General features: G+C 40.8%; 1 protein-coding gene and 1 long non-coding RNA gene across 3 annotated transcripts in view; one reads left to right on the top strand and one right to left on the bottom strand.

Annotated features, from left to right (window-relative positions):
- The window catches only part of LOC118831391, a 70,993-nt gene extending 64,955 nt beyond the window's left edge, over positions 1-6,038 (bottom strand). For both annotated transcript variants that reach the window (XR_005009141.1, XR_005009140.1), the window contains exons 1-2: positions 5,939-6,038; positions 4,417-4,455 (exon numbers count right to left, since the gene is read on the bottom strand). This is a non-coding gene — a long non-coding RNA (uncharacterized LOC118831391). The remainder of the gene's footprint in view (positions 1-4,416; positions 4,456-5,938) is intronic.
- Positions 1-22,445, top strand: part of GFOD1 (glucose-fructose oxidoreductase domain containing 1) — a 155,360-nt gene that overhangs the window by 50,805 nt on the left and 82,110 nt on the right. The gene's annotated exons all lie outside the window — the stretch shown is intronic.

Here is a 22,445-nt window from a genome sequence, read left to right as displayed (position 1 = left end):
TCTCCAGGATAAGAGAACAAATGGAGGGGCCAGAGTTAGGCTTCCGAGGACATTGGCTCTCTCAGGAGTAGTGTTGGGTTCTGTAGTCCTGTCTCTATCAGAAGCAGGGTGCAGAAACATGGATGGGAGGAGTAATATCCATTTGGATGTATGGACCCTTCATTAGGGGCAGCTAAGTGGCAGAGTGAATAGAGTGCTGGCATTGGAGTCAGGAAAACTCATTTTCCTGACTTCAAATCTGGGATCAGACAGTAGCTGTATGCTCCTGGGCAAGTCGCTTAACACTTTGCCTCAGTTTCCTCATCTGTAAAATGATCTAGAGAAGGAAATGGCAAACTACTTTGGTATCTTTGCCAAGAAACCCCAAATGGAGTTATGAAGAGTTGGACCTGACTGAAACAATTGAACAACAAAAGCCCTTCATTAGGCAAGGGTTCCTCTATCAGAGGTAGCCCGTATTGCTATTTTTGTAGCAGAAAATATTAGGGTTGGAAAGAAATAATTTACTCTATTTGACAGATGAAGAAACAGGCCTAGAAAGATGACATAAATGATTTGCCCGTGGTCTTGTAGCTACTTATTTATAGAATAGGATTTAAACCCAGGTCTTATGAAAGCCAGTCCAATATTATTTCCATTGCCTCATTTTGCCTTTCTTGTTAGAAGCCTATATTTGGAATGGCTTTCTTAAATTCTTTTGTTAAGTTAGTTAAATGTCACAATATGTTATGTGCCAGTATTATAAATAACATTCAGAAGTCATGAATTATGCCGGTCCCTTTTGTGACTTCTCCCTCAGGGTTGCCTCAGATGTTCTTTTAAATCTTTATTTCAACTGTGTAAAAATGCTGAGGGGAAGGGGTGGGGGACCTACTCTGTGTGGCTTGTCTCAGGCCCTGTTGTTTGTTATGTATGGCCTTACCTGATATCACTTGAAATGTATCTCCAAGATGCAGAGGTAGCCCTTAAATGATCCTGCAGTGTTTGACTACTGGCCAAGACTTTTTGCTCATCCCCCTCTCCTAAAGCTCCGAGCCTACGTTGTTTATTAAAAAGGTCGTCGTCTCACAGGAATGTTAGGTCATGTGTGGTGAGGGGGGAAGCAATGCTCCACACTGCAAACCCCACAGTGGGAGACCAGGATCATCGAGACCATGTAATTAAAGATCCGAGATTGCCTTCTATTTACATTGTGTATCTCATGTATGTACACAGTCGTTTGCATGTTGCTTTCTCATTAGAATGTGAGCTACTTGAGGACAGAGACCATGTTTCTGCTGGCACATAGTAAGCCCTTTGTAAAATGCTTATTGACCCGATTTGATTTTAGCATATGTCCTGATGGTCATCAAAAAGTCTAGCATTGCATCTGGATGAGCATTACTGATCTTTTTTAGGGTGTAGATCTGTGATTTCATTGGCATAGGGAACTCAAGGTGAGGAAAACCTTTCACTAATGCAGAATGACAACTGTTTTGCATTATTATAGTTTCAGAGAATCGATAATATATTGAGATTAAGTAACTTGCCCAGTGTCACACAGCTAGTATGTGTCAGAAGTGGGACCTGAGCCCAGGTTTTCTTGACTCTGAGGCTAGCTCTTCATCTACCATGCCACAGTGATTCTTCTCTCCCCACTCCCTTCTTCCCTCTCTCTTCCCCTCCTCCCTCCCCCTTCCTCTCCTCTTCTTTCCTTCACTTTCCTCTCCCCTTTTTTCTCTCTCTCCTCCACTCCTCCTCCCTCTCTCTCATTCTGTCTCTCATAGTATATATAGATATAGATGTAGTACAGTATAGTATACATACGTACATGTGTGTATATATATGTATATATAGTCAGTGTGATACACACACACACATAATGTATATACAGGGATGTATAAGGTGTTCAGGGAGGACCAGCACCTCTAGTGTGAGGGATTGCTGAGCCCTTTTCAGGGCTACTTATCTACCTTTGGTGTCCATCTGCCACCCAGTGCTTACCTGTGATTCCAAGAAGCTGTAGCATGCACAGCAGCCACACCCTGGTAAAACCATCTCAGCAGATGGGCTAAACCAGGTTGAGGGTAACCAGTAGGCCTCAAGCCCCTCAGTGAGTTAATGGAGTGTCTCCCCAAACATGTGAAGACTTTCCCATGGAATGGGTTGGTGAGAATGATTTGTTCCAATGGCCATGAGGGTGGCTGAAGCTTTATTTATAATCATTAATATAAGATTATATAATTCTGTCAACACATTATAATATATATATATATAATTTAATGTAAATATGTTATACAATACATATTAATAATTATAGTTCTATCAATACATAATATATAAATATATTCTTATTTGATCCTGAGAAACTTTATACCTCATCAGCACTATTTTGCACATTTTTTGTTTAATATATACAAGTGACTATAATGCAAAGAAAAACATTTAAACTATAATCCCATTCCAATGCCTCATTGTGATAAAAAGGTTATCACAAGCTCTTTTCTGCTATGCCAGCAGAGTGTAAGCCATGGAAGGTCCATGGAAGAACTTTTTGTATGAGTTTGGTGACAGATTATATGCCTGTTGTCTGCCTTAGCCTAGCAAAATCTGGAGAGGCTCATCACCAGACTGACCACAGGTGATCCATTTTTCATCTACTTCACCTCTTGAAGACCCTCTGCTGAGTTAGTTAGGGTGGTGGGCTATAGTGGTAGAGGGAATATCCACATTAATAAATCTGCCAATCCTTGATGTATAGAAGTATATCAAGATAGGGACTGGATCTATGATTTCATTGGTATAAGCAATTCCAAGGTGAGGAGACGCTCTCTTCCAATGTAAATTGGCATCTTCATTGAAACTTATAGTCTTAGAGAGCTTCCCATATCACTGAGAGGTCAAGGGACTTGCCCAGGGTCATGCAGCCAGTTTGTGTGACAGAGGCAGTCCTAATGGCTTTGAGGCCTGAAGGTTCTCATTATAACATGTATGTCCTTATAACTGAAGGGGGTTACTGAGGACCCCCTATAGCCTTCTTAGTACGTCAGTATAGTGAATTTCTCAGATTAGCTAATTGTTATCTTAGGGAAAAAAAGAGATTTTGCATGCAGACTACCCCATAGTGTAATGGATTTGGATAAGATGTGATATGGAAGGAAACTGTGGTAGGAGGGAACAGGTTGAATAGGAATAAAGCCTAAGGAGAGGAGGCCCAAATGGATACTATATTGGGAACTTTATGAACAATGGAGTGAGGATTTGGAGAGCTTAAGAACTCTAAGTCTGAGCTCTTGTTAATTTGTTCATCAGTATGAGATGAATTAACACACAGGTTATTCATTCAACTTGGCTAAAATGCCCTAGGTATATGCTGGAAAAGTCCGTATGTGGGTCAGGGCCCCCTTGAAGTAGGGGTGGAGGAGCCTGTGGAGGAGAGAGGAGTCCGAAAGCCCACTGAGAGCTCTCCTTGGTGCTGCCTTACGCCTCAGCACTCAGGTCTAGCCTCTTCTGCTAGTGCTGTCCACGTATGTTTTCAACCAGCCCGTCTTGTTTTTATCGATCCTGCTTTGATATCTGTTCACGACCATACTCCTTCCCCCTCATTCAAGGCAGCGTAGTCTGTGCAGGTTGTGCAGTGCTGAGAATCAGACCTGCTTCGTGTGTCTAACAGTGCTATATTTTATGAAATGGAAAAGATGATTCCCATTCATTGGAATAATGTGGTATTCCCCAACTAAGATTTCCAAAGTGTTCTGTCCAGAACTTGGTTTTGCTTTTAAATGTTTGATAAACTAGCATTTTTTTTTTTTACTTTATCTTACAAACTCCCAGCATAGTAACTGTTGAATCCCACTCAATACCAGGGGGAAAAACCCTTATAATCGTGTTCCTGTTCTTTGGATAGGTGTATATTTATAGCAGGAGGTTAAAGCCAAGGTTGTGGCATGGTGCTTCAGTGAATTCCTTTTTTCCTCCAACATTCTCCTTGAATTTCACTGCCAGCACTTAGAAAAAAAAATTCTTTTTGTATTTGAACAAATTCACATATAAATCTGACTGCCACCCAGTGCATTTCATCTAATCAAGGCAACAAGCTGCAGGCTTCCTTTTGTTCCGATCTCTTATATGGCCTCTGAAGTGCGGTGTGCAGCATGAGATGTTCAAGCTTGCAGTAATGGCCAAATTTGTATGCTGTGTGACTCTGTGGGAGAGATCTCTGCTGCTCCTTTCTATTAAATGTCTCTTAGAGGCTGGGGCTGTTTGTGCATTTCTTCTCAGCAGTGTACTGATTACTTATCTCAGGAATCAACATCCTAATTCTAGGGAAGTAGGGAGAAATTGTGGTTTCTCTTTAGAACATTTCTTTCAGGAAGAATAGAAATACCATCTCACAGAAGAACATATACAATGTTTTCCCGTTAAGATCTTCCTTACCTGGCCTGGGGTATTTCCCTAAAAGTGTGTATTTTGGATCTGCCAGGAAAAAAAAAAGAAACAGGTCATACCAATGACTATATTCAGACTGTATTCATTTGCCTTTGGCTTGGAAAATAATAAGATCTTATTTTTAGAAATAATTATAATTTTCTAAGTATTCTGATGGGGAAAGGGATATTTGGCCTGAGGATTTTTAGAAAAAAAAGACGTAATCTAATTGCAGAGAGCTATTATTATTGTCATTATAAGAGGCCATATAGTCATATACAATTAGCTGAATGGTAAATCTCAGTTCTTTACTTAGATCCAGATTGTATATTCCCTTCAGTATTTAAATACATGTGTGTGTATATACACATATATGTATATATTTATCTTTTCCCCAGTAATTACTTCTATTTCTTAAATAGAAACAGTCATATTCATATACATGAATATATTTATAGTTATGTATATATTCACATACACACATATTCACACATATATACATACACATGTGTGCATATGTACATATATGGAGAGAGAGGGAGGGAGGGGAAGAAAGAGAGAGAGAGAGGAAGAAGAAGAAGAAGAAGGAGGAGGAGGAGGAGGAGGAGAAGGAGGAGGAGGAGGGGAGGAGGGGAGGGAGGGAGGGAGGGAGGGAGGGGATGACAATTGGGTAAAACTGGAAGATTGCCCTCTGATGTCCTTTGCAAAATTCTGAATACTTTTTTCTCTTATCCATTCAACTGTGAGGAGGCTGGATACTGAGCTCTATTTGCCTTGTTTGAGATCTCTCTTCAAGCATATACAGGCTTTTTCATGTTGAGCTGTCTGAATTTCAGGTTCATGACATGGTATTTTAAAAATTTCACTATTATCCCTATATTTGTATATGATGTATATAAAGATAAAATCATATTTTACGAGGCAATATTAGTGGCAGTGGTTTTTCTTAACATAAAATTTGATAAAATAGATTATGTTTTAAATTCAGATATTTTCCAGTATGCTGCTGGCAGAATTTATTTTTGTAGACCACGTCACTTGCAAATGACATTTTTCATATTTAGGAGGCCTATTGTCTGCAACTATTTCACATTCTTTTCTTTTCTAGAAGCTTCTCACATCAAACCACGAATTCAATAATGGGAATTAAAAAAATAGCACATCATTATGGCAAAAATAGGCATGAGAGGGATAAAAAGAATGTTCAGAGATAATAGACAAACCTAAAAAAGACTATATAAAGTGTGGAAGAAAATGCAATAAGTTGTCTATCTGAAAGGAATATGATGTTTCTAGTTAAGAAATAGAAGGAATTACTAACGGAAAGATAGATGTTCTTGATTGCATGAAAATAAAATATTTTATACAACAAAAATAAGAAAATAAGAAAACAAAATAGTTAAGGCAAATATTTCTGATAAAGACCTAACAACTAATACATACTTTTAAAAACTACAATCCTAGTTTCTAATGGATAGTCAGTGGTTATGAGCAGTTTACCAAAAAAGAAACATAAATTGTCAATACTCACTTGAAAACTTCTCAACCTCATTACTAAGCAAGAGGTGCAAATTAAAGCCATTCTGAGGCACCATACTAGACCCACCAAATTGACAAGAATAAAAGCGCTGTCACTGAATGTCAGTGTTATGGAGAAGCAGGCAAACTCATTCGCTGTTGGTAGAACTCCAAACTGGGGGGTTATTTTTAGAAAGTGATCTGGCACTACACAGCTAAAATTTTAAAATGATAATACTGTTTTATCCCATAATTCCATTTCTGGTGCTACAGTATGAAAATATTATTTAAAAAAAAACTATTCAGAAGGTTATTTTTTTAAATAGCACCCCTTATTTGTGATTGCAAAATAAATGCAAAAACCTATCTGAAAGCAGCCTTGATGTCCAACGACAGGAGAATGGTTAAACAAGTCGTGGTATATTACTGTAGTGGCATAGTAGGCAGCAAGGTCCTGATTAGTATGAACAATGACTCCCCTGAAGTGATTTCATTTTCAAACCCTCATTGCATATTTCCAGTGACCATATTTTACATAATTATAATTTTGAATAGCATGAGCCTGAATACATTTGACCATTTCTTGAGATTCATCATTCACACTAATTGAGACCTGGCTACAATTAAGATGAAGAACTAAAAAGGTGGGGGTGGGGAGAGAAGAAACATTTGTTATTAAGTACCTACTATGTGCCAGGTACTGTGCTAAGTGCATTACAAATATTATCTCATTCTGTCCTCATGACAATAACTGGGAAGTTGTTATGATCTCTATTTTACTGTTGAGAAAACTGAAACAGACAGAGATTAAGTGACTTGCCCAGGGTCAAACAATTAGTGTCTGAGGCTGAATTTATACTTAGGTCTTCCTAACTCCAAGCCCCGAGTTCTATCCACTATGTCTTCTAGCTGCCTTTATATGAAAAGGGAATTTCTATGAAATTATTTTTTTATTTATTTTGGAGGGGGTTGGGGAAGGCAGGGCAGTTGGGGCTAAGTGATTTGCTCAAGGTCACACGGCTAGTAAGTGTGTCAAGTGTCTGAGGTCAGATTTGAACTCAGGTCCTCCTGACTCCAGGGCTGGTGCTCTACTCACTGCACCATCTAGCTGCCCCCATGAAATAATTTAAATTGAAAAAAAAATCAGAGACAGAAAAACACAACACTGAGCTACAATTGTATAAAAGGGAAGAGTAAATGGGAAATGAATAGATGAAGAAACCTTATACCTAGAGGGAATGACTGAAAAGTGAAGACATCTTATGCACTAAAATCCATTTATTTACATTAGATTGTGGCAGAGATGGTTTGAGCAAGTATAGATATTTAATATTCAGTTTGTAATATATCACTAAAAAGGAAAACAAAGAGCATCCACTATATATTCACTGTATATATGCAACCTTGTAGAATCACAGAATTTAGAAAAGGAGGAAGGTACTCAGAGAATCATTTAGTCCAACTCTTGCCTTTTTGTAGATGAAGAAAAAGAACCTCAAGGCCAGTGAGTGACTTCCCAGGTCATGTGTCCTGTTAGCAGCACAGATCTTCTGTACCCCTTCACTCCCTCCCCAAGTCCAGGGGTTTTTTTAGGAGCTTTTCATAAGCAGGTAATTTGGTTTACACTGGTTTGTTTGGTTACTGACAAAACTGAGTTCTGCATAAAAGAAATATCATGATCTCTTGGTTTGGTAGTGGTCTGAGCTGAGATTATCAGTCCTAATGATAATCTGCCACTTATTGTCTCAGAGAACGTGTTTACTTTGGTGCAACAATATTTACTCAGTTCTTTGATGCATCTTTGATTTTGCTCTTGGGGATACTATCTCCAGCTGTGTAGATAGTAGGCCAGGGAGGCCTCCTCCTCATCTTGGATGTATGCTAGGTAGGTAGGTAGGTGTCAGTATATGGAGTGCTGGGCTTGGAGTCAGGAAGACTTGAGTTCAAATCTAGCCACAGACCTCTGTCTGCCCCAGCTTCGTCGTCTGTAAAACGGGGATAATAATAGCATCTGCTGGCCAGGGTTGTGATTTTAGATGAGATAATATTCACAAAGCTCTTAGCACAGTGTCTGGCACATAGTAGGTGCTTAATAAATGCTTGTTTCCTTCCTTCCTTCCCTGATCCTGCCATCCTATTAATCCTCTATTCTTCCTCATTTGGAGAGTCATTCCTCTAGTACCAGTGCCCAGACTGTCCCCTTGTCATCCCCTGCTTTAACTATATGATACTCCCACTTCCTTTGCTGGTCATACATTTCCTCAGTGATACCCCAATGCTCACAGATTATTGTGGGTAATAGGATATAGTCTGCTTATGCTCATTATACACATCTTGCCCTTTGGGACTTCTCCATGCAATTTTGGTTCTTTGGGGATCGTGTTTCATGCTTTGCAGCTGTGTTGGTACACCAGAAAAGTGTGGATGTCTTTAAAAAATGGGAGCTGCTTGGGATTGTGGAAAATAGTTCCCTAAATAGAATCTTGTCCTCCTTCTTCGATTCAGTTCATTTCTTTGCCCTAGTCATTGACCAGTGAGCTGACCAGTACTACTTATTGTTAAGAATGGAGGCCCCACTGTACATACACAGATCACAGGGATAGGCCCTATTGGGAGTGAGGGGGAAGTGGTTTCATTTAAAATATAGATAGATCGATAGATAATATTTATCTGCTTATCATTTAAACCTATAACTATAGTCCAGTTTTGACACCTCATTGTAGTATACAGGTAACCCTGGATTTTTCTAGGCTTAGCTATAAACTCCAACTTCAGAAAGATAATACAAAATGGAAGGCCTCAACTATAGGCTTAGTATTGGATTTGGTGTCTGTTGTCCAAGAATCAGCCTAGCTAAGTGAACCAATGCCCACTACACACACACACAAACACACACACACACACACACACACACACACACAAACACACACATTCCTAGCAGCGCATCTGGTAAGGTGTGGTAGAGTTTAGAATCATAGGTTTAGATCCTAAAGGAACCTCAAACTTCCGTATTTTACAGATAAGGAAGGGACCTGGAAAGGTTAATTGGCCACATAGACAGTAAGTGACAAAGTGAGGATTCAAATCTGAATCCTCCAACTCCAGGTCCTTCTCTGTTTCCGTAACTGTATTTCACTGCCAATTGTAATCTACATTAGTGCAAGTTTATCCATGCTGATGAAATCACAGATTTTTTTTTTGAAATATGATCTAAATTTATTTACATAGAGACTGTCTCTGCGTGGTATAAAAGGGAGTGGATTGTTGGCAGCTAATGAGTGAATTTGAACCTTATAGATGAAGCAGTCTGGCCAAGGCCAAACCATCTTATTTTCATTCAGTTCATGTCTGAATTATTCAAATAATTGCACGGGCTCTCCAATTATCTTGTAGGGAGAGAGCTGCAGAGAAGGGCAGTAACTAAAGGTATAATAGTAGGACAGAGGTATAGTGAAGGAATGCAAAATTTTGGCAAACATTAAGCATTAAAAAAAATTAAACCAATATTTAATGCTTTAGTAATGAAGAGGACTAATGATGCTCATATACTAATCCAATTACTATTTACATTGAAAGCTGTCCCCTGATTTAATAGAAAACATATCTAGTTTTGATTTCAGCAAACATTTGTTAGCAAGATTGCTGCCAGGAGACCAAACCAGTCTTGTAATAAAAGGGAGCCTTGTCTGTTGATTTTTCTAGGAAAGTGTAGAATGTTTCTCCGGTGTCAGAGGTAAGGTCTGCACTGAGAGGAATAATGTGAGTTAAGCTTTTAAAAGTCTTGCATATTTAACAGACCGAATTAACCCGATATGTCAGTGAGCATATGATAATGATAATAACAATAATCGCTAACATTTACATATGCGCCAGGCTTTCCTTTGGGTCTTTGGGTATGTGGGTACTAGGAGAGCACAAAAGAGGACTGTCCCTCTATTATTTCATGTTCTTACCACATTACCAGCCTTCTTTCTCTTCCAATCATATCTCCTGAATAGGGTGTTTTATGGAATTTTAGAGCTGTAGAAATGTGAATTCTCTTCTCCTTTTCTTCTATTTCCTTTTAGGGCCTTTCCTTCCTCCTTTTCCCTGCTTCTTCCTTCTTATGATATTTGTAATATAGTTATTATCCCTTCCACATCATGGGGGCTAGGGGCTCGGTGCCCCTCTGATCTAGAAAATCTGCATGAAATTTTTTTGGCCCTTCTTTCATACCAGAGGAGAAGTTTGAATTATTATGGTATTAAAAGATAAAATATGTTGATATTGGAGAATAGTATACTTACATTTTATATATTTCTGAGTTTCTAAACTTTTTCTGTGTCATCTACTGGCCTTTGTGTGTCATCTGTGGCTTCCATAAAACTCCTCCCAAATTCCCATTTAATTTCTTATGCCAACTTGAGATATATCATAACTGAGATGGGGAAAGTTGTGATGTGGAAGGGATAACTGCTGTTTGGCACCCTAGAGTGAGCAAAGAAGATATCAAAGGTGATGATGATGACGATGATGATGACAATGACATTCCCTTTGTGATAGAATGACCCATATAACAGGTTTCTCTCTTCATGGAAAGGTGTCATTTAGGTGTTATCCTTGTTCTTCAAAACTAGCATTGTGACAGTATGAAGGTAGGTAGCATTGTAAAACCAGTGTAGCAATCAATAAACATTTATTAAGTGGCTACTGGGGAGGGAGGGGATGGAGGAAACAAGGATTTATTAAGCATTTTATGAATATTATCTCCTTTGATCTGCACCACAACCTTGGAAAGTAGGTACTATTATGATCTCCATATTATAGCTGAGGAAACTGAGGCAGACCTCTGTCTGTTAACCTTTGCCTAGGGTTATGCAGCCAAAGTGTCTGAGGAAGCAATGGAACTCAGGTTTTCCTGACTCTGGCCAGTGCGCTCCCCCCCTCTCTGTCTCTGTCTCTGTCTCTGTGCTCTGTCTCTGTCTCTCTGCCTGCCTCTGTCTCTCTGCCTGCCTCTACAAACACACACACATACACACGTTTATCTACATAAATGTGTACATTTACATATGTGCATATATGTTGAGGAGACCACAACAAAACTGAAACAGACCCTGCTTACATTTTATTTAACAGTATGCTATAAAGTGCATTGACCTGGGGATTAGGAGACTTGGGTTCTGGACCTGGCTCTGATACTAACTAGAAGTCATTTTCCCTCTATAAGCCTCAGTTTCCTCATCTATAAAATGGGGGGGGGGGGAGGGTTAGAATTGATTTCTTTATTACTCTGACATTTTTAATTTCACGCCGTCCCAATCCTCATTATTAGATCTGGTTTTGGGGGGCAGTGCAGCTTCTGTTCTCATTCACGCCCTTCCCCCAGCTGCTGTAAAAGAAAAGCGTGATTACCCAGCGGGGTCTAGACCCATAGCCTCTGCAGCTCAGCGACTTTGGAGAGCTCTGCATTTCAGAATTAAATGAAGAGATGAGACAATGAGTGGCATGTGTTCGAGAGTGAGAGTTTCTAATGGATTGTTTGTATCCAATGTTGTAATGTATATTCCTCAGTCTGCCCAGGGTTACTGTGAATTTGTACCTCGTCCTGAGAGTAGATACAGGCTCTTCAAATGATGATTATCTGTATCTATCAGGTCCCATCAGGACAAACTGGGAATGTTTATCCTAGAGGAGAGAGTGCTTAGGGGGGACATTATAGCTGCCTTTAAGTATAGTACTAGAATATGGAAGGATTAGATTTGTTCCTTTTGCCCCCAGAGGGCAGGACTGAAACTAGGGGATATAAGGCCAGGGAGATAGATTTTTGCCCCCCCAGTACAATGAAGAACTTCCCAGTATATAAAAGTGGGACAGACAGGCTCATGAGGTAGTGAGCGTCCTGTCACTGGAGGTGTTGAAAGGCTTGATGACCACATTTTGGGAATGATGTAGGGAGGATTTGTGCATCAGGAAGAGGATTGGATTAGATATCTTCTAAGGTCCTTTCCCACTCTGAGGTTCCATGATCATATAAGAGGCTCAAATGGCTAGAGCTGCCCATTTCCTCTTTTGTCCCTTGACTTTGGGTTGTTTTGATGGCCCTGTAAGCTTTCTTGCAAACCAGTGGCAGTGGAAATTGGAGGTAAAACTCCAACCAGTCCATTACTTGTTCATAGCTCTGGTAAGGGTTTTGGTGGGAGAGGATCTAGAAGCTATTGGTTAAAAAGTAGTACCTATGAATTTCACTTATTTGTGTATGTACTTCTAGTCACTTATCACTGCAGATAATTAAGTAGATAGAAATTTTTTATTTGCCTATTATTTTTATAAATAAATTTACACATAGATGCATTTCTTATTTTGTTTTGCTTCCCAAAGTGAAATTTTTGCAGAACAGAGTACATAGCTTTTTGGGCAGTAAAAATACCTTCATGCCAGAGCCTGAGCTCCTTGAGAGCAGAGACTGCCCTTTTACCTTTCTTTGTATCCCTAGTGCTTGGCACTTGGCCTCTTAAGAAATGTTACTGTAGGCACTTAATATATTTTTATTAAGGCACACAGTAGGTACTTAATAAATGGTAATCGAGTGTCCATTTCAGCAGGGTATTAGTATATGAGAGCATTTCCTTCCCTAACCAATACCTAAACCTTTAGATTTACTTCATGGAGGTTGGCAGGATAGGTCCTGGGTGGGTGCTAACTGCATGCTATTGATGCACATCCAAGCACTGATTCACCTTGGAGCTAGCTCTGGGGGCTTCTGAAAACACTTAATTCTCTGCTTAGTTTTATATTTGACTGTCGATCATAGTATCTTTCCGTTTAATCACTGAATTCTAGGAGTTCAGCAGTGAGTTAAGTGTTATGGGAGGTGCAAGAGAAGTTTTAAGTTTAATGACCATCTAGCAGCTTACAATTTGCTTTGGGAGACATGAAAAACCGTTAGAGGGTGTGACAACAAAGGATAATCATGGACTAAAGTGTATGACAGTCAGAAGATCCTCTGTGAATTCGACAAATTCAATTAAAATACATTTTTAAAAATTCAGAGGAATGAAGACGAACTCCCTTCCAGAGAAGTGATGGAGTTAAAATCCAGAATGAGACATGTATATTTGGACATGGCCAATGTGGGAATTTGTTTTGCTAGATTCTGCATATTTATTGTGAGGGTTTAAAAAAATTATCCTATTGAGGGGCAGTGGTAGAGAGAGAGAAAGAGAAAGGGAAAGTGTGAGAGAGAGAAAGAGAGAGGAGAGGGGGAGAGTGGGAGAGAGAGAGAGTGGGGAAGGAGAGTGGAGAACAGTAAAGTGAATGTCTTTATAGCCATGCTATAACATCTTCCTCCGCCTTTCCACCTTTGAATAACTAACTTAGACGGGAGTGTGGTTTAGTAACATTTTAAGTCATGTTTTTTCTTGGGAGTCTTGATTTCTTTATCTGTAAAATGAAGGGGGGTACGACTATGTGGTCCCTAAGACCTCTTCTAGCCATAACCAGTTAATGAAAATCACATTTATTTTCGACTGTTTAGGAACAGTTTCTTCTAAAGAGTCCCTTAAGGGCAGGGACTGTTTTATTATTGGTATCTCCAAAGTGGATCACAATGCCTTGTATATTACAGGTATGTCATATTTTTGTCAAATTGATTTTTTGTTGAATTGAAGTAAAAGGATCTAGTGGCGAAATACGGGTAATCTTGATTTATTTTTCTTTTTTCTTAAGAGCTCATTTTACTCAGTTAATGTATTTTATTATGCAATAATTGAAGATATCCATTTTCATCTCAAGTCCCTTGGCTTTTGGGCACTTCATTTAACCAGTGAAAGGGCTGGTAACTATCCCCATAGAGATGACTTCACTTGCCTTGTTTCCTGAGTGAGACGGTTATGTACCTGTAACTTATGCATTATGACATACTTCTGCTCAGGGAGTACTTTATGGCCATCTGGTGTGGTATAAGGTCCAGGTCAAGACCAAGTGCCCTATGAGTAAAGAAACTCTTCCTTTCCCAGAGGAGCAGAGCGTGGTTACAGCTGGGGAGGGAATAGCCATCACCTCAGTGTCTACATGTGGGTTGGAGAGAGGCGATTTTTCATGGAACGTATCGTTAGGACAGCGGGATGTGCACGTTAAACTGGCTTCTGTCAAGCATCATGTTCTGAAGGCAGGGGAAGGGTATAAGGAATTCTGGGAGCCTTTTAGCTGGCACAGGCGCACATTCTGTGGCAACATGGGGAGAGTACAATAAACAGTCATTAAGCATATATATTAAGGTGCTGTGATTATTGGTTCAGATGTTTCTCCTTGTGGTTGATGAAGGGAGTGTTCCTGAAATATGACTCAGGTGATGAGTTATAACCTCAAATGTCTATAGATATGCCTAGGTTACTGAAGAGGACATACAGGGGAGACACAGGGCATATGCCCCTAGTAATAAGAAGGCTATGTCCGGGGCAGCTAGGTGGTGCAGTGAGTAGAGCACCAGCCCTGAAGTCGGGAGTACCTGAGTTCAAATCTGGCCTCAGACACTTGATACATTTACTAGGTGTGTGACCTTGGGAAAGTCACTTAACCCCAATTACACTGCCTTCCTCCCTGCAAAAAAACAAAACAAACAAAAAAAAGAATGCTATGCCCTTCCCCTCCACCCCCTGCCCTACCTATACTTGCAGGGTCCAGACCCTGTGGCAGACGGGTGAAGCCTATGAACCCTTTTCAGAATGTCTGTAAAAGCATAAGATAAAATACATAGGATTATAAAGGAAACCAATTGTATTGAAAAGGTTATCACAAATTTATATATATGTATATACATAAATAATGAATATAGAAATATAAATGCATATGTGTGTATGCACACAAACATATCATAAATATAGGAATATAAATTTATATGTGTATATACTAATATTTACATTTCTATAGTCATATATTTCTTTATATATGTTTTTGGTAATTTTTTCTATATATATATATGTGTGTATATGTACGTATACATAGAATGGGCAGCTAGATGGTACATAGAGCACCAGGCCTAGAGTCAGGAATATTCATTTTCCTGAGATCAAATCTGGCCTCAGACACTTAGTAGCTGTTTGACCCCTGGGCAAGTCACTTCACCCTGTTTGTCTTAGTTTCCCCATCTGCAAAATGAGCTGGAGAAGGAAATGGCAAACCACTCCAGTATCTTTGCCACGACAACCCAAATGGGGCCACGAAGAGACAGACATGACTGAAAAATAGCTGAACAACAAATAGATAATACACACACACACACACACAAATATACATAGAAAAAAATACATATATATAGACACTCACATAAAGTTCATGAACCTCACTTTAGAACTCTTGACCCAGATGCAGGAGCAGAGGGAGGACAACGTTATCCCCCTGAATCCTTCCAACAACCCTGTGAGGCTGATGTTGTTATCATATCTTCCTTTGTTGTGTGTTATTGTTGTCCAATCATGTCCGTGTCTCCATTTACAGATAAGAAAACTGATACCGTAAGAGATTGTTACTTGCAGGGTCAGCATAGCATAGAAGTGTTTGAGGCAAGATTCAAACACAGGTCTTCCTAAGTCCAATACTGTGCCTCTAATATTCGAGTCTTTTCCTGAGGATGGGATGTAGCTTTGAGGGAAAACTTGTGTAAAGTTATACATAAATTGTAATAGAGGTATAGGAGAGGGAGGGTGTAGTGGTATGTTTTCCCATGAACTCACTGAAAAATATTGCCTGGGAACTACATTCCAGGGAGATCCCACAGTTCTGCTATGAGCAGCAATGAGATTGTTGCTGCTGGTATTGAGCATTTTGCATCCCTTGCACACTGCTGTGTTTATACTGGGCTGATATGTATGTATAGTTCAATACTCTTTTGCTGCTGCTAATTCCCATGGAAGAGAAAGCCAACCTGCAGGATCCCTCTGGAAGCCCTATGACTGCAGTGCTGGTGAGCAGGGTAATGAGGAAGGTGGGCTCATTCCTTTCTGCATGAGATCATTCTCATCCTTTTGTTTTTCATTCCCTTTGAAGAAAAACACTTTTAGTTTAAATGGAATGAAAGTGACACGGTTCTGGCGAATCATGATACTGTAGAAAGAGTGCTGGACCAAAATCAGAAGACCTGGGATTCTATTCTTGGCTTTGCAGCTAACTAGTTGAGTGATCTTGGGCAGGTTAATTAACCAGTGTAAGTTTCGATTTCCTCATCTATAAGATGAAATGATCTCTGAGGTCATAGGTTACAGAGCTGGAAGGAACCTTGGAGATAAATTAGGTCTACTCCCTTCATTTCATAGAAGGGCAGCTGAAACTTAGAAAGAAGATGTGAGAAACATGGTTTTGGGGATCACTGGACTTCCTAGGCCAAAGTCCTGAGGAAGAACCCTGTGATAATCCCTAGGGAAGGCTGTACAGACCACAGGACTCCCAGAGGAAGACCAAGTGGTAGCCATCCCTTAATCTGTGGGGATCACAGGAACTCCTAGGGGTCAGACCCTAAGGAAGACCCAAGTGATGGCCCCTTAGGATGGCAGTAAGATCACAAGGCTCCCGAGACAGGGCCGGAAGTCCCATGTGATGTCCCCTTAAGAAGGCCGTGCAGACAACAGGGTTTCCCAAGGGAATCCAGAGTGGTAGCCCTCTTAACACCGCAGTGGGGATCACAGGACACCCCAAGACAAGATCCAGGAGTAAGCCTGGCGAGCTTCCGCTGCCTGTTGCTTCCCTTCACTTGACCTTAGGAAAATCCATGTGTTTTGCCCATTCTCACCAAAAGAACTCAGGACCAGGACCAGAGTGGGCAGAGTAAAGCATTTTATTACGCTCCCCGGGAGAGCGGGTGCAGTGCTCGCGGGAACACTCACACCGATACAGCTGCAGGAGCAGGGGTAACCACTCCCTCCACTCCTGCTAGAGTCATGGTTAGTTTACAATCTTTGTTTTTTACATAGTTTTCCTAGGTTATATAGTTTATATAAATAGGATAATAAGGATACAGAAGCAAAAGTGAAGTTAATTAGATTTTCCTTGTCTTAGTTTAGGATTAAACTATATTCTTTTACTTCCCCTACTTTCCCTCTTTAACATATACAAATTAGGCCTGGATTCTTGACCAAGACCAGACCCTAGGTAAGCTTGAACTGGTTCAAGTGGGTTTGGCCTCTCTAATTCCCCAGACTGCCTTCTCAAAAAGCATGCACATGCTTAGAAGCCTCTGACCTCCCACCTGACCAACCTTGAGGCCTGGTCTCTGCTAAAGCTGGGGTGGGGGAGGGCAGGGAAGCACACCTTTAGTTCTGTGGAAACAAAACTCCTCCTCCCATTTCTTACAGAAGATCATAGACCTAGAGTTGGAACCAACCTGAGACCTGCTATCTAAGGCCAAGAGTTAATTTAAGTGATTTGTCCAAGTTTTCGCAGATACTAGGTAACAGAATTGTGATTCAGACCCAGGTCTTTTGACTCGGAATGTTGTGGTGGTGGTGGTGGTGGAGGAGGAGGAGAAACAAAATATAGGGGCAGCTAGGTGGCACAGTGGATAGAGTGCCAGGCCTGGGAGTCAACAAGACTCATCTTCCTGAGTCCACATCCATCCTTAGGCGCTTACTAGCATTGTGATTCTGGGCAAGTCATTTAACCCTGTTTGCCTCAGTTTCCTCATCTAAAAAATAAGCTGGAGAAGGAAGTGGCAAACTACGCCATGAAAACTCCAAATGGGGTCTGGAAGAGTTGAACACAACTGAAAAAGTGATTAAACAACAACAACAATATTCATGTTCACGTTAAGGTTTGCAAAGTACTTTGTATGTGATCTCGTTTGCTCTTCACCACAACTTTATAAGGTACACGGTATTTTCATCCTCATTTTACTGAAGAGGAAACGGGTGGGGTGAGGTCCATTGATTTGCCCCTAGGGAATACACAGCTGCTAAGGTTTTTGAACCTAGATCTTCCTGATTCTTAAGGTCAGAACTCTCTATATCCATGACACCTTCCTCTCTCTTCTCTTTTAATGTCAAGACCTAGGTTTATATAAAATCCTATCTTCGTGAATCTAGAAAACCACATCCTATTTATGGGGACAAACTGGGGTAGTGATCTGTTCATGGGAACTTCAGACTATCTTTCTCTTCTTGCCTGCCCTCCTGGTGTGAAATGGAGTGAAACCTTTGCCAAAATAAAAAAAAAATCTAGCTTCAGTGGAAAATAGAGATTACTCTGATGTTACAGCCTTACTTATCCTCTTAGTGAACACATAGACGCTTGAGACTCAGAAACAGAAGAGAAGCCTTAAGCAAAAGTAGCTAGCTCCTACTCTTTCTCCTAGGAGGCTGCTAGGTGGCTCGGTGGATAGAGCACTAGGCCTGGAGTCAAAAAGACCTGAGTTCAAAACTGGTCTCAAATACTAGCTGTGGGACCCTGGGCAAGTCATTTAACCTTTATTTGCCTTAATCTACTGGAGAAAGAAATGGCAAACTCCTCCAGCATTTTTGCCAAGAAAACCCCATGAACAATGTTGGCATGGGACTTGAATGGTCAGTCACAAGTGAACAACAACTCTCCTACTCACTGCTGTCCATGGATAGCTTGAGACTCAGAGGGTACAGGGCCATACCATTGAGTCCTGGAAGAAATCCTGGTGGGCTTTACTTAGAGTTATTTACCTGCCGTTGTAGCTCCATACGAGCCTTGGTTCCAGGCTCTGTCTTTAATTTCTTTCCCTCTTTCTGACTTGGTGACATGTCTCTGGATCCAGGAGTAGTGTACTAGAAAAGGTGACCTATGTTTACCCCTAACAGCTAGGATCCTGGATCTCCGTGGCCAGACCTTCCAAGCATAGATTTTACTTGAGGAGGAAAAAGCATGACATAGTGGATAAGTTATTGGACTGAGAGTCAGACCTAGGTTCAAATCCCATCTCATAGTCTTACTATATGTGTCAAGTCACTTAACCTCTGTTTGCCTCAGTCTCCTCACCTGTAAAGTGGAGATAATAATAGTGCTTACCTCCCAGAGTCGTGAGGACCAAATGAATAAAGCACTTATCACAGCGTCTGGCACATAGTAAGTGCAACATAAATGTTAGCTAGTATGTTAATCATTCCTAGGTGTGTGATCCTGGGCAAACTGATTAACTTTCTGGGGGATTTGGATTTTCTGGGAGTTCAATAAATTTGACTAAATACACATTTATTAAGCACATACTATATATGTTTATATACAGTACATATGTACTTCATATGAAGATATTTATCTTCATGTGTAACATGTGGAGGTTGGACCTGATGGCTCTAAAAGCACTTTCTAGTTCTCATTCTATCGTCCTCTTAGTGAGCAAATGGTCTGTCTGTCACAAAAGCTCTGATGAGTTTATTGAACACCTAGATCTTTTAGCACACATAGCTGCCTCATGCCTTATTGATGAAATGATCATTTTGGGTGGTACAGAACCAATGAGGCTGACCAAATTGTTTGCCACCATAAGCCTTTCTGATACCAAGGTCTAGTTCTTCCTTCTTTTGCCAGGGGTGGGGAACCTGGGACCTCAAGGCCACATGTGGCCTTATAGGTCCTCAGGTGGGGTCTTTTCACTGAGTCCAAGTTTTGCAGAACAAATCCTTTTATTAAGAGTTTTTGTTCTGTGAAGTTTGGAGTCATCAAAGGGCCGCACTTGAGGACCTAGAAGGCTACATGTGGACTGTAGACTGCAGGTTCCCCACCCCTGTTAGGCAGTCTGGGACAAAACTCTTGAAATGATGACGAGAACTCAGCTCACAGAGAGGTACCTCCTGACTGGGCTCCAGAAGTGTCAAGGCAGACTTGACTTAGCTGGACTGGCTTTCCAAATCTAAACTTTTCCACTTCAGCAGCAATTGACACACACTTGGTTCATGCCCAGCAGCGCTGGGAAAAGTCAGATGTGGGATGAAACCTCTTGTTTTCTCACTGTCAGAGAGAAGAGTGTGATTCACCCGCTACACAGCACAAGCTGTGAAATCCTCCTAAGGTTTCTCCAGATATCAGGCGATTGACATCTATGAAACTGGAGCAAATTAGAAGTGCATGCTGGGTATTGGCATACAAATGAGCAAGTTAATTAGTGAGGTCCCTTGGCCATCTTACTTGGACCCAGAGGCTCTTTTGGACAATGTTTTTCCCCTTCCACAGAAGGATAGCTCTATGGTTTCCCTGTAGGTGATTAGGAGAGGCTTCTACTCATGAGACTTGGTGGCTTCAGCCCCTCATTGCAGGTTTCTTCTGCTCCACTGGCTTGTTGGGTCATGAATTGGCCTGTGTTTTCCCCGGGGCTTGTCTTGAATGCCATTGGTCACTCATCAGTGCCTTTGTGCTGTAATTTAGTTTATCTGATGAATAAGGGAGCTCATCCATCATACTTTTGGCCTCATACCTTTGCATGGGGAGACATTTAAACACTCAAATGGTTCTGTGCTCTGGCTGGGGTAGCTTCTCCCTTCAGGGTTGAAGCTCATAACCTCTGTGCCTACTCATCTCACACTAGTCTCATTCATGTTGGCCCGTAAGCCTGCCATAGGGAGTTCACCCATGGTGATGGAGGCTTTCCTTTTTCTCCTTTGATCTCACGAGAATCCTAGTAGAACACGTGGTTGTTGTTGCTTAGTCATTTTTTTAGTCGTGTCTGCCTTTGTGACCCCATTTGTGGTTTTCTTGGTTAAGGTACTGGAGTAGTTTGCCATTTCCCTCTCCAGCTCATTTTACAGATGGAGAAACTGAGGCCAGCAGGGTTAAGTGACTTGCCCGGGTCACACAGCTAGTAAGCGTTTGAAGCCAGATTTGAACTCAGGAAGATGAGTCTTCCTGACTCCAGGCCTGGTGCTCTATCCATTACACCACCTAGCTGCCCAAGAACACATGCGCTATTCAACGAGTCCTGGACATTTTTGTCCCTTGCTCTTGCCGTAGGAGGATTTCACAGTTTGTTACTTATCCTTTGCTCTCCCTGTATTACCCTAACCTGGGGGACTAGAAGGATGCTGGTGCCTTTGACAGAAATAGGGCAGTTTGGAAGTGGGGAGGATTTTTTTTTTTGAAAGATGAAGAGTTCTGGACATGTTGATAACTGGGGCATACAGTTTGAAATGTCCAGTAGGTGATACAAGACTGAGGGAGAGATGGGCTAGAAATCGAGATCTGTGCTGTCACCCCACTACACCCCACCCCCCTTGAAATAATCACAAGAAATTATTTCAGTTTGCTACTAGAATGTGGAGATTGGAAAAGTGTGAGAATGATCTGTAAAAGAGGAAACAATTGGAGATCATATTCTCCTCCCCACCCCAAAAGGTACCTCTGATATAGAGGGATTGTCTTCCTTTCCTCAGTGAAGCTTTTCTGTGCTTTTTTCTTGGGGGGGGGTGGCAGTGGCGAGGCAGTTGGGGTTAAGTGACTTCTCCAGGGTCACACAGCTAGTAAGTGTTGTGTCTGAGGCTGGATTTGAACTCGGGTCCTTCTGGCTCCAGGGCTGGTGCTGTATCCACTGTGCCACCTAGCTGCCCCTAGCTGTGCTTTTTAAAGAGCCTGCCTGTGGGCTTTACTTTAGGTTTTTCACTATGTTTAAAAGCAAGTCTGCTTTCTTCAGTGGATCCTTGAAATGCTATGTACTATTATCATACCGTTAGTGGAAAGTCAGGCATCTTGGGTATCAGAGACTGATAAATGACCTGAAAATGAAGCCTGTATTTCCACTGATGGTTGCAGTTTCTTTTCTCTCATCTCTCCCACGTCCTCCCCCACTTTCCTTTCTTGCTTCCAGTTTCCTTCACAGGGTAGTGACTAGTGTTGTTTTGGGGTGAGTAATGCTTACACTCTTCTTAGACTCCAGCGTGAGGCTGCTAGGTGTGGAAAGATTGCTGAGGAGCCACAGATTTCTAGGGAGGCTGAAAATGAGAGAGATTTAGAGCGGGAGGGAATGGTGTCCATTTCCAATGGAGAACTCCTAAAATGGGCAGGGTACTTAGAGGCCAGCTGGTCTTGTACCTGCCTCAACCTTATAGTTGCAATTTCTTTAGAACCTCTTTTCAAATTCTACCCTGCATATTTCTATCTAATATACTACCTGTCATTATCATTTTGTGTTTAAGTGTTTATATGGTGCTTATTACTGCTATGCCCAGGCCACCTTGACATACTGGAAGAAATCTAAAAAGGGAAGAATTAATTGAAAATATTGATTATTCACTAGGCAAAATAATTACATGATTTAAAAAAAAGATAAAGATATTCACCATAGGATTCCTGTGACAAGGACTAAGCTTTTTTTAAAAAAAAAATTAAATTAAAAAAATATTACTAGAAATATATTTTCTTTCCATCCTACTCCCTCATCCCACTGAAAAAAGAACATGAAAATAAACTCTTTCTAATAAATATGTGTAGTCATACACAACAGTTTACCTCATTGGCTATGTTTAAATATGTCTATACAAATATATACGTACATACATACATACATGCGCTTAGATGGCTCTGGAGTCAGAGGACTTGAGTTC

Source organism: Trichosurus vulpecula, chromosome 1 (genome assembly GCF_011100635.1).
Source record: "Trichosurus vulpecula isolate mTriVul1 chromosome 1, mTriVul1.pri, whole genome shotgun sequence".
Classification (NCBI taxonomy): domain Eukaryota; kingdom Metazoa; phylum Chordata; class Mammalia; order Diprotodontia; family Phalangeridae; genus Trichosurus; species Trichosurus vulpecula.
The sequence above is the reverse complement of the archived record's forward strand: the minus strand, read 5'-3'. Positions and strand labels throughout refer to the sequence as shown.